Source organism: Zootoca vivipara, chromosome 10 (assembly GCF_965207765.1).
Source record: "Zootoca vivipara chromosome 10, rZooViv2.hap1.1, whole genome shotgun sequence".
In the NCBI taxonomy this organism is placed as follows: Eukaryota; Metazoa; Chordata; class Lepidosauria; order Squamata; family Lacertidae; genus Zootoca; species Zootoca vivipara.
The window spans coordinates 46,098,999-46,113,522 of record NC_142593.1 but is presented as its reverse complement, the minus strand read 5'-3'; the positions used below and the strand labels follow the sequence as shown (position 1 = coordinate 46,113,522).

Here is a 14,524-nt window from a genome sequence, read left to right as displayed (position 1 = left end):
CTTGGGAGATCTTCGTATTTTTAATCCTCTTCATGTGGCTTTTATCATTTTTAAAAGATAGAAAAATGGACAATTTATTTTGCTGAAGTATTTCAGTCGTGTGCCTCATCTTGACAGTTCGTAGATCTTCTCCTCGTAACATCAGGCCTTTATTTGCAAACTCCAGCCTTCCGTATATAAATGCAGCAAAAGAGAGGAGTGGGGTAAAGAAAAACTGATAAAAAAAGAAAAGAAAAGCACCCATATACGCAACTCGGAGCTGCCATCAGCTGTCTGCGCGGCGACGCAGACTGAAGAGCCTCCCCAGCTAGTGCATGGATGGATCTCTCGGCTTAGGGAGGCAGGAAAGGAGTGAGCAAGCGAAACAGAAGCAGCAACAGAAGAAGGAGAGAGAGAGAAAAAGGGGAGGTTGTTGGTGTTTGGCGCCGGTGGAGGGAGTCATTCCTACAGCTGCACTTCCGGTCGGCATTTTGTTCTGAGAGGGAGCGAGACCGACGCTCACATTCACGCAGGCTCCTTTTTCCCTCTCTCTCCTCCCTCCCCATCTCCTCCCTCCCCGGTACCGACTCACCGTGGCCTAAGCAGTCCCCTCCCTGCCCCGCCCCACCCGCCCGCGTACACAGAGGAGGCGGAGAGGCGGCGGCGGCGGTGGTGGTGACGGCGGCGGAAGAGAAGGAACAAGCCGCGGCAGAGGAGATTCCCCCTCCTCCCTGCCTCCCTCCCTCCCGCTCGCTCGCTCGCTCCTCTCCTCCCTCCCCTCCCGGGGTTGGTCGGTCGGTCGGTCGTTCGGTGCGTGAGGTGTTTATCGAATCCGGCTCGGCCCCGGCCCGTGTGGATGTTGGCGGCGTGAATCGGGCTTGGTGGGAGGACGACGGCAAGGAGGGGAAGGAAGAAGAAGAGGAGGAGGAGGAAGAAGAAGAAGAAGAAGAAGAGGACGGCGGCGGCGGCAGCGGGGAGGACGGCAAAGACGACGACGGCGGCGACTTAAGGGATTCGCTTCGGCCGCTCCCGCCCGTCCCCGGCTCTACATGTTCGCTGCACTGAGGAGGAGACGGAAGAGGAGCCAGCCCCCCTCCCGGCCCGGATTATTGTTGTTATATTATCTCCCCTCCTCCTCCTCTCGCTCCGCGGCGGCCCAGCGGCGGATCCTCTGAGGAGGGAGGGGGGCGGATTTTTCTCCTTCCTCCTTCCCCCCCCCGCCACCGCTTGGCTTTCGGTTGGCTTCAGACGGTGTTTTGCTCAGGTAAAAGCCCCCCCCTTCAGGTTTCTCCTCTTCCTCCTCCGCGAAAGGGAAGCCGCGAGCTGGGCCTCCTCTTAGGCGAGGCGGCCCAGTCAGGGGAATTAGCCTTTTCGGCCGGTGTGGGAAAAAGGAGAGGAGTGGGGCGGCGGGGGTGAGGGGAAGAGAAGTAATGAGTGTCAGCCGAGGGGTGGGGGGTGTTTTCACGTTTCTCCCCGCCTCCGCCTCCTCCCGGGGTTTGGCGGAGGAGAGAATGGTTTCTGCCGAGCTGCTGGAGGAGCCCAAGCCCGGAGGAGGGCGCAGGCCCAGCGGCCAGCGCATTCACTCCAGCTCGGGGATTAGAGAGGCGAGGTGGCTCCTGTGTGACAGGCCTCGGCGCCCGAGAGCAAGAGCGGGGAGGAGGAAACAATACAGTTGGAGCAGCGGCCGGGGCACCGAACCTGTGCCATATTTACAACTTCACACCGGCGGGCTGAGCTGAGGGAGGAAGGAGGGGAAAGAAAAGGTCTCAGCCAAATCGCGCGGGGTGGCGGAGAGAGAGAGAGACGGGCGCTCCCACGCGCTCCCTGTGTATGTTCGGCAGCAACTATGTTTCCTTCGAAGCTTCCTTGCTCAATCCCGACGGTTCTTATAGTTGGTGTGTACACGGTAAATTTGTTTGGCTGGAGAGGTGATTAATTGTTGCTGGCTCTGTGCATATCCCTTCGAATGCGTGCACTACTACTACTACTACTGCGTTGATAAAATAAAGGTAGCCCTTTCTGGATGACTGACAGAACGCAAACACCTGCACAACTCACAAAGTACACTGGCTGCAGCGTATGCCACCTTTATTTCCCTTTTTTCCATCTCACTTTCCATAAAAAGATAAATAGTTAGCTGTTGTTGCTCCACGGGAACTAAAACGTTGATACTTTGCAACGACGGATGCCTAAACATCTATGTGGTTGGTTGCCACTGTAAAGGCCAAAAACCTTAATTTGGAATCTCAAAAATTGTAGTTAAGCCTGCAGTCCTAAAACATATACAGTATCTTGAAGTAAGTGCTACTGAAGTCGATGCTGCATACTTCTGAGTAAACATGTTTAGGATTGGGCTGAGAAATGGGTCAAAATTGTGCAGAATTAGACTGAAGTTTTAATATTTTTAAAACGAAAGTACTGTAGATCAATTTCAAATCCATAGGTATTGATTATGTCTATGCTGTTTGTGTAACTGGGTGATGCCTCTGTCACTTATCTGAAAGTTTGTTAAGCCTCCTAACATTAAATGATAGTATATATAGCATTTTAAATGATACATTTAGCATATTTTGGAAATTATAGATTTATAAATGTTGTTTTAATTGAATGGAATTGATCTGCATAGCTATGAAGAACTGCATTTCATCTGGTTGTGATAGCTATTTTTATATTGCTAGTTGCCAAATGCTGTTTTCCAATGATGGTTGGAGCATACCGGTAGCAACATTTCACAGTGCTAGCTTTCATGATGTTGTAAGTGTACTTGTATTGGAAGCTAGCTATTATTTAGTGCTTCTCATAAGTAAAGTAACTTTTGTTGTTGTTCATAGAGTACTATTGTGCATTTATGGCTCCTCATACATGTTAATATAGTGACGTTAATATAGCTGTCACACAGAAGGCGTGTTTTTAATGCTGTGAATCTGTGTAGTAGTCAGCAATGTGTCCATGATTTGTATTGGTCAGGCAGCAGTTTGAATTTTAAAAAGCTTGAAGATCCTGCTGAGCCCCAAACCTGGCCTCCCTCCCTCCCACTAATCTGCCATTCCTGTCTTTGTGCTGCCTGGGCCTGTTAGACACTGTTTGCAACAGGGCCTCAGGCCTATATATGCACGGGAGAGGAACCATTTTCAGTTTGAAAAAGCAGCTTTTATTTCTGAACTTTATGAATTGCCGAGCGAGACATGTTGTTTCTAATTGTGCCTGTGTGTGTAACTGAATCTTTGTTTTCCCTAAGCTGTGGTGTATGTAGAGGCATAGGTCTATTTTACAGGAAAGAAAGGGCTGTATGGAAAATAGTTGTACTTGAGTGTTTTTCATCATCAGAAAGCGACACTAGATCTGATAATTCTTTTGTCACTTAAGTTACACACAGTATGATTTTGCTTAATTTGCGAGATGTTTCTGATCACATTTTGTATAATTCCAGCAAGTTATTTATTTTAGTTCTAGATTTAATTATGAACTAATTTCCTATAGCCACACATTCTCCTGCTGTTGTCTTTCACTTTATTCAAAGATTTTGTGTATTTTGAAGTTGATCATGTAATATATGGAATATGAAAAATTCAGGATCTTAAATCTGAAGACTTTTTCTACATGTATGCCTATGATTTGTATTATTTGACCATATTTTTATTTTTATTTATATGAGATTACAGTCTCCAGCTTTTTTTTTTAAAAAAATACCAAGCAGTGGACAGAAAACTTAAAATAGTATCTAGAAATATTGAACAATTATTTCTTCGTTGAAATTCTTGGTTAAAGATGTGTGCCTTAGCTAATAAGGAAATCTTGCTTCCTAAAGATTTATATATGATGTACACTTTCCATTTTTTTAGTTCTTTAATAGTTTTTTATGAAAGAAGTTCATAAAATAAAATTAGTGCTAAAACACTGTACTTTGTTTTAACAAAGTATAACAAACATCTAATTTTGCAAATCAATAAAATCTTAAATTGAAACTGATTCAGTTCTGTTAAAATTAATGGAAATGAGATGGTTCATATACTGGGTTGTGACTAGGATTTTACTTGTGTAAGCCTTATATTTTATCCAAAAGACACTACTCCGCCCCACCCCGCCCCCAATTTCTCTAAGCATTTGGGAATGGTGAATGTGTTTTTGAAAACTGCACATATAGGGATGCATTTAAAAGATATGTAAAACTTTAAATTGTGTCACAGGTAACTGCATTTTAGGAGAGTATTGCATATATCCTATTTTTAATAGTTTTAATTTAAGAAAAAAGTTATCAAATTAGTTTAAACCTTTATTCTAACATTGGAGCTACACATTCTGGCACTACCATGTGCCCACACACTTTTGCTCCCCATTTACTTTGTTGAAATGACATACATTCTAACTGCATGGATTAAGTGTGGAATCAATGCCATATATGCACTCAATCTAGGTCAAGGACAATGCCCCTTTATTGTATCTGGTGCCCAGGACAATGCACTTCTAATCCTAAATGGGCAATAAGATGTGCCCATTCACATATTGTATACTTTAGACATATGATGAAACTACAGTAGTTAATGCTGAGTAGGGTGAAGAATTTACTGTGAATGAAATTATTTCATTAACCTACATTGGCATTTTTAGAGATAAGTAATTTAGTGTTATACAGTACTGTACTTTGCAGTATAGAAGTCTGACTGAACTTAAGTATGCAAGTTAGTGATTCTTTGAAATGCTTCTTAAGCATTGGTTCTGAACAATTCTGCTTAAAAATAGGTTCCATTGGAACTGGTGTGGCTTGCTTCCATGTCAGAATTGGAGTTTTCCATTGTAAGGCATCTGTGGACAGGGCTGGGAAAATCGCATGGGTTGCTCTTTCATTATCTGAAAGTCTTCTGCTAGACTAGAGGAAGAGGGGAGGTGATCTTTGCCCATTTCCCATCCACCCACCCCACCACCCACCATCACTGCATTTTTCCAGGGAGTCTCCTCACCCTCCAGAACAGATTTTTTGAAGGTACAGATGACTGCAGGGGGAATTACAATAGCAAAAATAATCTATTTTGAAAAAAAGAGCTAGGGCTAGGCTATGGAGGATGCGGTCACTGCTCTATCATAGGAGGGGGGTAGTATGCCACTCAGGACTTCTCCTTAGGCAGCTTCAGCAGGCTAGTGGAAAACTATGCAGATGGTATAAATACTTTTTGGGGCATGGGATGTTTGGGAATATGAGTTATAGACCAACAGTTTGCAAGCCTGGCCTCCTGGAGTGGGTAGTACCGGTAGCTGTCCCTTGAGGAGCATCTGAACTGTATGTGCAGTTGGCCAAGCACTACTGCTGGCTCTGCATGCAGCCCTAAATTAAATACAGTATTCTCATTTGAGGCTGTGTGCACTTTTTTACCTTTTCCTCAAGGGTTTACAGCTCTTTAGAGGAGGTGAAAAGTAGGAAGAGCCATACTTTCAACTTAAAATGGCAGCAACTTTTCCAAGCCCCCTGCTGTGTCTTCTTTTTTGCTCTCTCTTCCATCTGGTTCTGAGCCAGAACACCCATAAGCTAAAATCCATGATAGCACCATACTGTGTTGTGGTTTATCTGTAGGAAACACAGCAGGTGCCTGTCTTTTCTATACCAGAATGGCAGCAAAGTTGAAAATAGTGGCCTTACCTGGCTTATTAAATGCCTTCTGGGCTTGACTGATGGCATGGTTAACTTGTGAAAACCTACCTCTTTAGCATAACACCTTGGACACGCAGCAGAGTCTTGAGGCAGCAGTACAGTGGTACCTCGGGTTAGAGGCGGTTCAGGTTACAGACGCTTCAGGTTACAGACTCCGTTAACCCAGAAATAGTACCTCGGGTTAAGAACTTTGCTTCAGGAGGAGAACAGAAATTGTGCGGCGGTGGCAGCGGGAGGCCCCATTAGCTAAAGTGGTACCTCAAGTTAAGAACATTTTCAGGTTAAGAACGGACCTCTGGAATGAATTAAGTTCTTAACCTGAGGCACCACTGTACAGTGGAATCTCAGTTTACAACTACCTCTGTTTATGAACGCCTCCGTTTACGAACGCCGCGGACCTGGAAGTATTTACATCCGGGTTCAGCGACGTTGGATGCGCAGATCGCTTCTGTGCAGCTCACGCATGCGCAGAAGCGATCTGCGCAGCGCGCACGTGCGCAGAAGCAGTCTAATGGCGCTTCGCGCAGACGCAAAAGCATGCCTTCGGGGTGCAAATGCCTCCGTGGGACAGATTGCGTTCGTAAATCGAGGTTCCACTGTATTGTGTTTACTATGTCCACAAGGTAAAAGCACAACAATATTCAGTGAGTTTTCAACTTGGCATTGTTAGTGGGTGGGGAGGGAGATTGGGACTGAGCAGAACAGTAGAATCTTAATAAAATTCTTAAAAAGAGGGAAATGCTGAAGCCCTTCCCATGGCCATCTACAACATGTGTGGAGTGAAGGAGAAGCAGTACTAGGTAGCAGCAGGTATTGGATTAGTGCATGCTTCTCATTACTGAGACATGCTTCAGTCAAGAACACTATTCAGCTATTCACTGTGGGGAGCCTCTGAAAATGCTGCCATGTAGTAGTGCTTGAAATATGAGCAGTGCCTGAAAACACCCCACAATGGGGGAGATTCAAGTGATCAGCTTTGACCCATTAGTTGAACCTTGGGGGGGGGAGGTTTAGCTACTCTTTGGTTTGACCCATATTTTCTAATGTTCTAGTTTAGTTCCAGTTCAGTATCAGTTTTTGCACTCTACCAAGACTAGCTTTAAATAATAATTAAGTAATGTGTTGTAGTACTTTAAACTAGCTCAAAAGCATTTCATGCAGATTAATGTTATCTACTCTTATGCTTACAATGCAACTTTTATGCAATACTGAATAACTTCATTTTAAAACAAAAACACAAAACACATCCAGTGGGCCTTATGAACCACTCCCTCCAATTTCCACTGCAGTCCTTGGATCATTCAATCATTCAATCAATTGATAGTAAGGGGTACCTCTCAAGCTATCAATAGATAGTAAGGGGTACCTCTCAAGCTAAGTTCTAGCTTGTTGGATGGAAAAACTGGAATACTTTCTGTGCCCAGAATTGCTTATGTATGTGAATAGTTTCTTTTGTTTTCAGGTGTTTGTGTGCATTATTATTTTATTGTTATTATTTATTAAATGTGTATGCCAACCCTCATCCATAGATTTCAGGGTGCTTCGCAACATAAAGTTACAATATTGAAACCACAAAATGCATAGGAAAATTTGAAAGGGCATCGGATGTCAATCAGCCAAAGGCCTGGTTGAAGAGGAATGTTTTCCTCCTTGGTAGCTAAAAATGAACATAATATTTTAGCTAAGGTTCATTCATTTTCAACTTTGTACATTATTTAAAAAGTGTGCATTCCGTTGTTGTACCCTAACCTATGGCCTGTTTTAACATTGGTTTTGTATTATGTCTGAACCCCCCATTTTTAACAACAACAACAATAATAATTTATTTATACCCTGCCCATCTGGCCGGGTTCACCCAGCCACTAGCATACCCCAGCTAGAAAGGCACAGAACAAGAGTGCTTGCATGGCCAAGTGGTGCTTTCTGGTTCTGTTCCAGATAAGTCCTTGTCCTGTTGCGGCCTTTTCATGTTGTGAACGGGTCGCCGGAATGGATCCCGTTTGCAACATGAGGTACCACTGTACTGTCCTTTCTTACCATACATATACAGTGGTACCTCTACTTACGAATGTTTCTACTTCCGAACGGAGCTCCGTCCGCCATCTTGGATGCGGTTTAGGTAGGAATTTTTCTACTTGTGAATTTTTAGATAGGGTTGCTTCGACTTACGATTTTTTTCTCCCAATGCATTCCTATGGGATTCGATTTACAATTTTTTTTTGACTCACGAATGTGCGTTCGGAGCGCATTAAATTCGTAAGTAGAGGTACCACTGTATGTGCATGCACACATATGAGAAGAATGTGCTGGCAGGAATCCTTCCAAGATGATGGGCTATCATTCAACTAGCATGCTAGCAGAACCCGCCTGTCAATAATCTGATGTAAAAATAATCCCACCTGTCAAAATTGTGGGGACAGATTACAGTAACGTGTTGGACTTCTGAAACAATTACAAGAGATGTTTATTGCCTTCATGTTTTGCATGTGGGCTTCCCAGCAGCATTGCGGTTGGCCACCATGGGAAATAGGATGCGGGACTAGACAGATTTTTGTCTGAGCAGGATTCTTATGAAGTCACGGATATGAATAGTAAAATTATTCACTGCAAAGTAAACTCTATGGAATTGCTTCAGACTTGGTATGTTCCATGCAAAGAACACCATAGTGACCTAGATCTAGCACAGAGGCAAAATGTGGTGAGACAGTTTTTCAGGTATGCATAAGTTTTTGAACTCTTGTGTTGGAGGCAAGTTAGCTATTGCCTCTCAAGGTACTTACAATACTACTACAATTTTTCACTCAGAAAAAATGTTCTCTTCTTGCATAGGTACAGAAGAAGCTATGTGGTTCTGAATCTACTTAATCAATGGCCAAGACAGATCACTTTATCTATGTTATTCTATACTGTTAACCATTTTAACTTTTCTTTGCACCTCCCACTTTAACTAAATATTTCCACAAGGATAAATGTCAATACAAGAACACATTAGAGAATCATGATGTGGTGTTTAAAAATGGGTTGCTAAATAGTCAACTCCTTAGCCCCCACCCCCCCTCCAACTGCACTGATTTTATCAGCAGTGGCAAAAATATTAAAGTAGAGGCAGCAATGGATTGCAAAAACTTTCCAGACAGCCCATCATTCTGAGGGGGCAAATCATCCCCTTCCTGGTCATCAGACTGATCACTTGAAAAGCAGGGAGGGGCATTAACCCATCCAGCTGATCTGCATGTATTTGAGGAGGGGAGACTGTGCTTATGGGGCTTATGCTACATGCACCACTAGCTGCAAATGTGTATTGGCTGAGGGTGATTATGACCCTAGAGCCAAAAAGTTTAGCTACCCCTGTTCTAAAATATCTGTTATGATCCCTGTGAACCTTTTGAAGTGAATTTTTAATTTACTAGGATACTCTTTATGAATATAATTTTCTGCAGAAAGTGAGCATGCATATAAATAAATACCCTCCTGCAACAGCTGTTAAGTAAGTAAGTAAGTAGACAGGCTTATGTCTACTTATAACTTATACTACAGTGGAACCTCGGTTTATGAACACCTCGGTTTATGAATTTTCGGTTTATGAACGCCGCGGACCCATCTGGAACAGATTAATTCACTTTCCATTACTTTTAATGGGAAAGTTCGCTTCAGTTTATGAACGCTTCAGTTTATGAACAGACTTCCGGAACCAATTACACCCATGTTTCAGTTTATGAACGCTTCAGTTTAAGTACTTTGCGGACCTGTCTGGAACGGATTAATCCACTTTCCATTACTTTCAATGGAAAAGTTCGCTTCAGTTTATGAACGGTTACTCCGCAGACAGTCTGGAACGGATTAATCCACTTTCCATTACTTTCAATGGGAAAGTTCGCTTCAGTTTATGAACGCTTCAGTTTATGAACAGACTTCCGGAACCAATTGTGTTCATAAACCGAGGTACCACTGTATAGTTAAACTGGTTTGTCTTTTTGTTGCACTTCTTTCTAAGGTATCCAAGAACTGCTTCATAACCTTACTTGCTCTAGTTTATTTTGTCTTCTTTTGATACAGTAGTGTTTTTTTGTTACCAGCCTTTTTGTTACCAGCCTCTTCTGTGCCTTCAGCTGTAATTAAAGTAGGAAATGTGCACTATAAGAATTGTGGAATTCTTTTCAGAAACTGGTATAGCCAGATTAAAACTTTAGCTGTATGGAACATCAGATTGCATGTGCATTAATGAACATGGTAGATGCATCAAGATACTTACTGCATGGTTTCATGCATGATTTTTTCAATCTCAAATCTTGTTAGGGGTCATACAATTTGAGAGAAATAGAACTTTTATTTATATTGACATTTTTGAGATTTTTACAGAGTTTTGAAATGTTCTTGGCAGTCCCATGAAGTTGATGGGTACTCTTATTTCATTTATGGGAACAACTTTCTGAGAATTACCAAAGGCCAGCAAGGTCCATTGCCTGTAGGTCCTGGGTTGTACTACAGGCTTTTGTTACTATCACATGTTTGAGTTTCTGTACAACTGTGACATCTGGAAACAGTTTTCTTACTAAAAATATCTTAAATCAAAGGTGCAATTCTTTGCATTCTAATATAAGAAAGTAGATGAAAAAATGTTGAATTTGTGTTTACTTAGATTACAATAAGGTGAATGTTTCCAGGCATGATTTTCTGATCATTACATGGGCCCTAGTTGCTATATATAACAACCCTGAATGGGGTTAAATGTCTGCCTTCATTTTATAAAAGGCATATATCTTACAGAGAAGATATATATTCACTATTACTGGGGGAGAAAGTGTTAACTCTATATTTCCCTAAATGTTATATTGAAAATCTACTTGACATCCATTACTTTAAAAAATCTTGCTGGCTGCAACTTGGTAGACACCTCCTTCAGTAAATGTTGAGGTGAATTCTTCTGCAATTAAACATATGCTTCTGCAAGGACAGGTGTAAATCTTACACCAGTCCCATCTTGCAAAACATACATAACAGATTTTTATTACAGGATATCAAGGGCACATGCTCCTGTGTATATGTTGAAGTTAGAGGATGGCATGCATATGAAGGATTTTTGCTTTGTGTAGAAATATATTTAAGGAATTACATGAACACATAATAAGAGATTTATGAGTTTAGTCTTCATGATTTTTAGATTCAGGGTTCATTTTTAATCACAAGCTGCAGTATGGACTTGCTCTATTTTATTGTACACACCCATTTTTTCTCTAAAATAATGAGATACAAAGGAGGGCAGAATCCTCTAGTTATATACAATAATTATATACAATATATCACTTTTATCAGGGAAAGCATAATATGTGTACAGTGGATATACAGTTTTCCACACTGAAGAAGGGGCAAATCATACATTGCATATTGCCTCATAAACCATAAAAATAGGACCAAGCCTTCTTTTTCAGGCCTGGTCCTGGCTTTTGCAGGGATGGGAGTGGGAGCATCAGAAGTACATTTTGTGAGTGTGTGGGGGAAGCTGACAGAGCTATGAGGCATCCAGTTCATAAACATTTTCAGTCTCACCTCTGGGGAATGATTTGGTCTGATCATTCAAAAGATGAAGGCGTAGTTCTATGCACTGAGGCTGCAGGAGCACATGAGAGCAATTCAGAGAAGCCAAAGCTCTGTAGGGTAAAACATGTGCCTAAAATATTTGGAGAAAAACAATGTGTAGAGGTAGGCCAAATGATAGAAACATGTGAGCCAAGATGGGTGAGCTGGAGTCATTGGCATAATAGAGTTGGCCTAATATAGAGTACAACAAGTTAGGAATCCCAAAAGGGGTGGACTTCAGATAATTGATGAGAAGTGATTTGGTGGAGTAATTAGAACTGGAAATATACTATTGTCTACCTTTCCAAAATGTCCAGGGTAGGCTTGAGATGGAGAATGAAATCAAAGGGATAGTAATAGATAGTAATGTGGTAGTAATGGGTGACTTGCATAGACTTGTACATGCATGTTCCATTCATGACAGGTAATATTTCTAGATGCCCGAAATGACTGTGCTTGAGCCATTGGTTGGGGGAACCAATTGGTGGTGATTCTGGACTTAAGTCTTAAGTGATGCCTAGGAGGACCTGGTGCAAGATGTAAGTGTTGAACCTATTGTAACAGTAACCATAGTGCTATTAAATTGAACATACTTGTTGAATTTTGCCAACAAGTATTGTTAAGAAAATCAAACAGGCATTTTCAACTTGAGGAAACTTCTCCAAAATGACAGGATTGATAAATAAAGGAAGTTCAAAGGAAAAGTGGAGGGACAGTGTCTCTGAAATGCTTGGGCTGTGTTAAAAAAAAATCACAGTAATAGAAGCTAAGCTCTAATGTATATCACAAATCAGGAAATATTCCACCACAGCCAAAAGCATACCAGCATGTATAATGAGCAGAGTCCTGGAAACCTAACAGAGGAAAGAAGGTTTCCTTCAGTAGCATCCTGTGTGGGAGGCAGGGAAGGGAAAAATCTCCCAGGGTGGGAAGGCTGGGAGAAGAAAGGAAAGCTTCCAGGTGAGAGCAGGGAGGGTCCTCCCCCTTTTATGTGGGACAAGAAATAAGATCTACCTCTGGTAGAGGCAGCCCTGCACAGGGAGCTTTTTAATGTTTGAGTATTCCTGCAGCCAATAAGAAGCTGCGATTTGGTTTTTGAACATTTTGGAAGTCGAATGGACTTCCGGAACAGATTCCGTTTGATTTCCAAGGTATGACTGTACTTTGTTGGAAGCTGCCCAGTGTGGCTGGGGCAACCCAGTCAGATGGGCGGCATATAAATACTAAAATTATTATATTTATTATATTTATTTATTTATTTAACTTTCTATCTCCACTGTTAGAGGCATTATGGCTCTGAATACCATCTGGGAATCACAAGTGAGGAAAGTATTGTTGCACTCAGGTTCTACTTACAGGCTTCCCATAGTCCTCTGGTTATCCATTGTAAGAAAAGGATTCTTGATCCAGTAGGGCTCATCTTACGTTATTTTATTGCCATTGTACTTGGAGTTTTTGCAATAAAGAGTACTTGGGTCTCAACTTGAAGTCCAGTTATGTTAAATTATAATTCAGGGTCTAGCTCATTTCTCAGTTGCTCCTATTTGCATTGTTCCACTTCTTCATATTCATAGACCTGCTGTTGCTTATATTTTTAAGGTACGATGGATTGTAATGTAAAGTTGGGAAAAGGAGAAATGGAAGTGCAGAAAATGAGCTCACCAAATGATAGAGTTTTCTACATCGGGCCTACTCAGACTTCTGTAGAGACTTTCAGGGTGCCCAAACTTTTTTCAGAGAGGGCCAGATCTGATGAAGTGAAAAACCATAGTTGGGGTTTTTTTAGGATTGAATGTTAAGCATTTTTTACAATTTTACCCCAAAGTTATCAAGCTTTTTTACAATTTACTGTCACGGGGGTCGAATTAAATTGACAGAAACAGACTTTGGACATGCCTGCTCTAACGTGTGCTCAGGTGTTAAAGCTTTCCCTTCTTTTTAAACACTTGGCGAGTTTGTTTGTTGATGATCTCTGGCAGGTACGGTATCACTGAGTGGGGACAATACTGTGGCTAGAGTTGTCTTATAAAGAACAGCTTGCCTTCCTTGCTTTTCCTCTGTTCTCTTCAGATCTTAAATCTGAGATTTCTATTTATCTTGTCTGAGGTACTTGTTTTTGTTTGTGTGAGGAAGCTTTTCTTATCAAGAAGCCATACTTGTCTCTCTGAAATTATGGTGTTGTGTGTGTTATGTGGTGTCAGGGCTGGATAGGTATGGGCAGGGTGTGAGTGGATGTGTTTGTGTCTGCCCTTGCTTTTAAGGTTACTTAACGTTATTTTAATTTTTCAAACTTAATTTTTGTTTTGTGTGCAATGTGCACATGGCACCAGTATTTTTATTCATCTATTTGAGTTTTAGTTAAAACGAGTAACATTTTTACTTCATTTTTGTGTGTGTAAAGTATTTGTAGTTTCTAAGGCTCTGATTGCTTAGAGTAGTTGCTGCATTTAAAATAAATATACTGTAGGTCCTTAGATAGTAAGGGTAGGCTGCATTCTAAAGCTGTTTTTAGGCATTTTGTGGTAAAATTCTATTAATAAAATTTAGATCTAATCCAAAATGGTTATGATATATGTGGGCTTTCATTTTATTTGTACTGTTTTCACCATCTCAGCTTTGAGGTACATTAAAAAAATGCAACAATTATTACCTGAGGTTCCACTCTTGTTACACACTTATCTAGGAATCAGTGTCTTTGAACTCAGTGAGAGTTACAGTGGGCCCACAGCTTATATGAGGCTTCAGTTCCGGGGGTCCATGCATAAAGACAAAATCGCATAAACCAGGAAGCTCCTGGAACCACCCCTCCCCCATGTGCAACAATTCCTACCTGTCTGGATTGAGCTTTGCCCTCTATAGGGCTCTGGGAAGGTCATGTGCGGACCCTAGGAGTGTCCCAGAGGACAGAAGGGATCAAAAAGTTCTTTCTGTGGTGGGTTCTCCCTGCTCTCCATTTATTTATTTATCTTTCAACCATGCTCCCAAGGTTGTAATTGCGTGAGTAAATTGTGTATGTGGGATGCGCACTGTACATTTTTTCTTTTTGCGTGGACTGTACTTATATATAAACATGCAAAGGATTGTGGTCACTTGTGGTGCACAGTCAGACTGTGATTTTAATAACAGGAAATTATGAAGCTGTACCATTGAGCTTTTCTGGAGCGTCTAACATTCTTGCAGTTAATATTTACTGTATTCTAATACTAGCTGGCCCCTGCCTTGCGTTGCTGTGGGTTATTTATGTGATTTCCCCTACCCTGTGCCGATCCATGACGTATCCCTGTGATTCCCCCACCCCTCCCCTCACCCCCTGGCTTATCCCTG

General features: G+C 41.7%; 1 protein-coding gene across 3 annotated transcripts in view; it reads left to right on the top strand.

Moving 5' to 3' along the window:
• Nucleotides 1-424: 424 nt before the first annotated feature.
• The window catches only part of NIPBL (NIPBL cohesin loading factor), a 136,425-nt gene continuing 122,325 nt past the window's right edge, over nucleotides 425-14,524 (top strand). For 2 of the 3 annotated variants that reach the window (XM_035100720.3, XM_035100721.3), the window contains exon 1: nucleotides 425-1,243. The gene's annotated coding sequence lies outside the window, so the exon portion shown is untranslated. The remainder of the gene's footprint in view (nucleotides 1,244-14,524) is intronic. The other variant, XM_035100722.3, reaches the window with a different exon arrangement.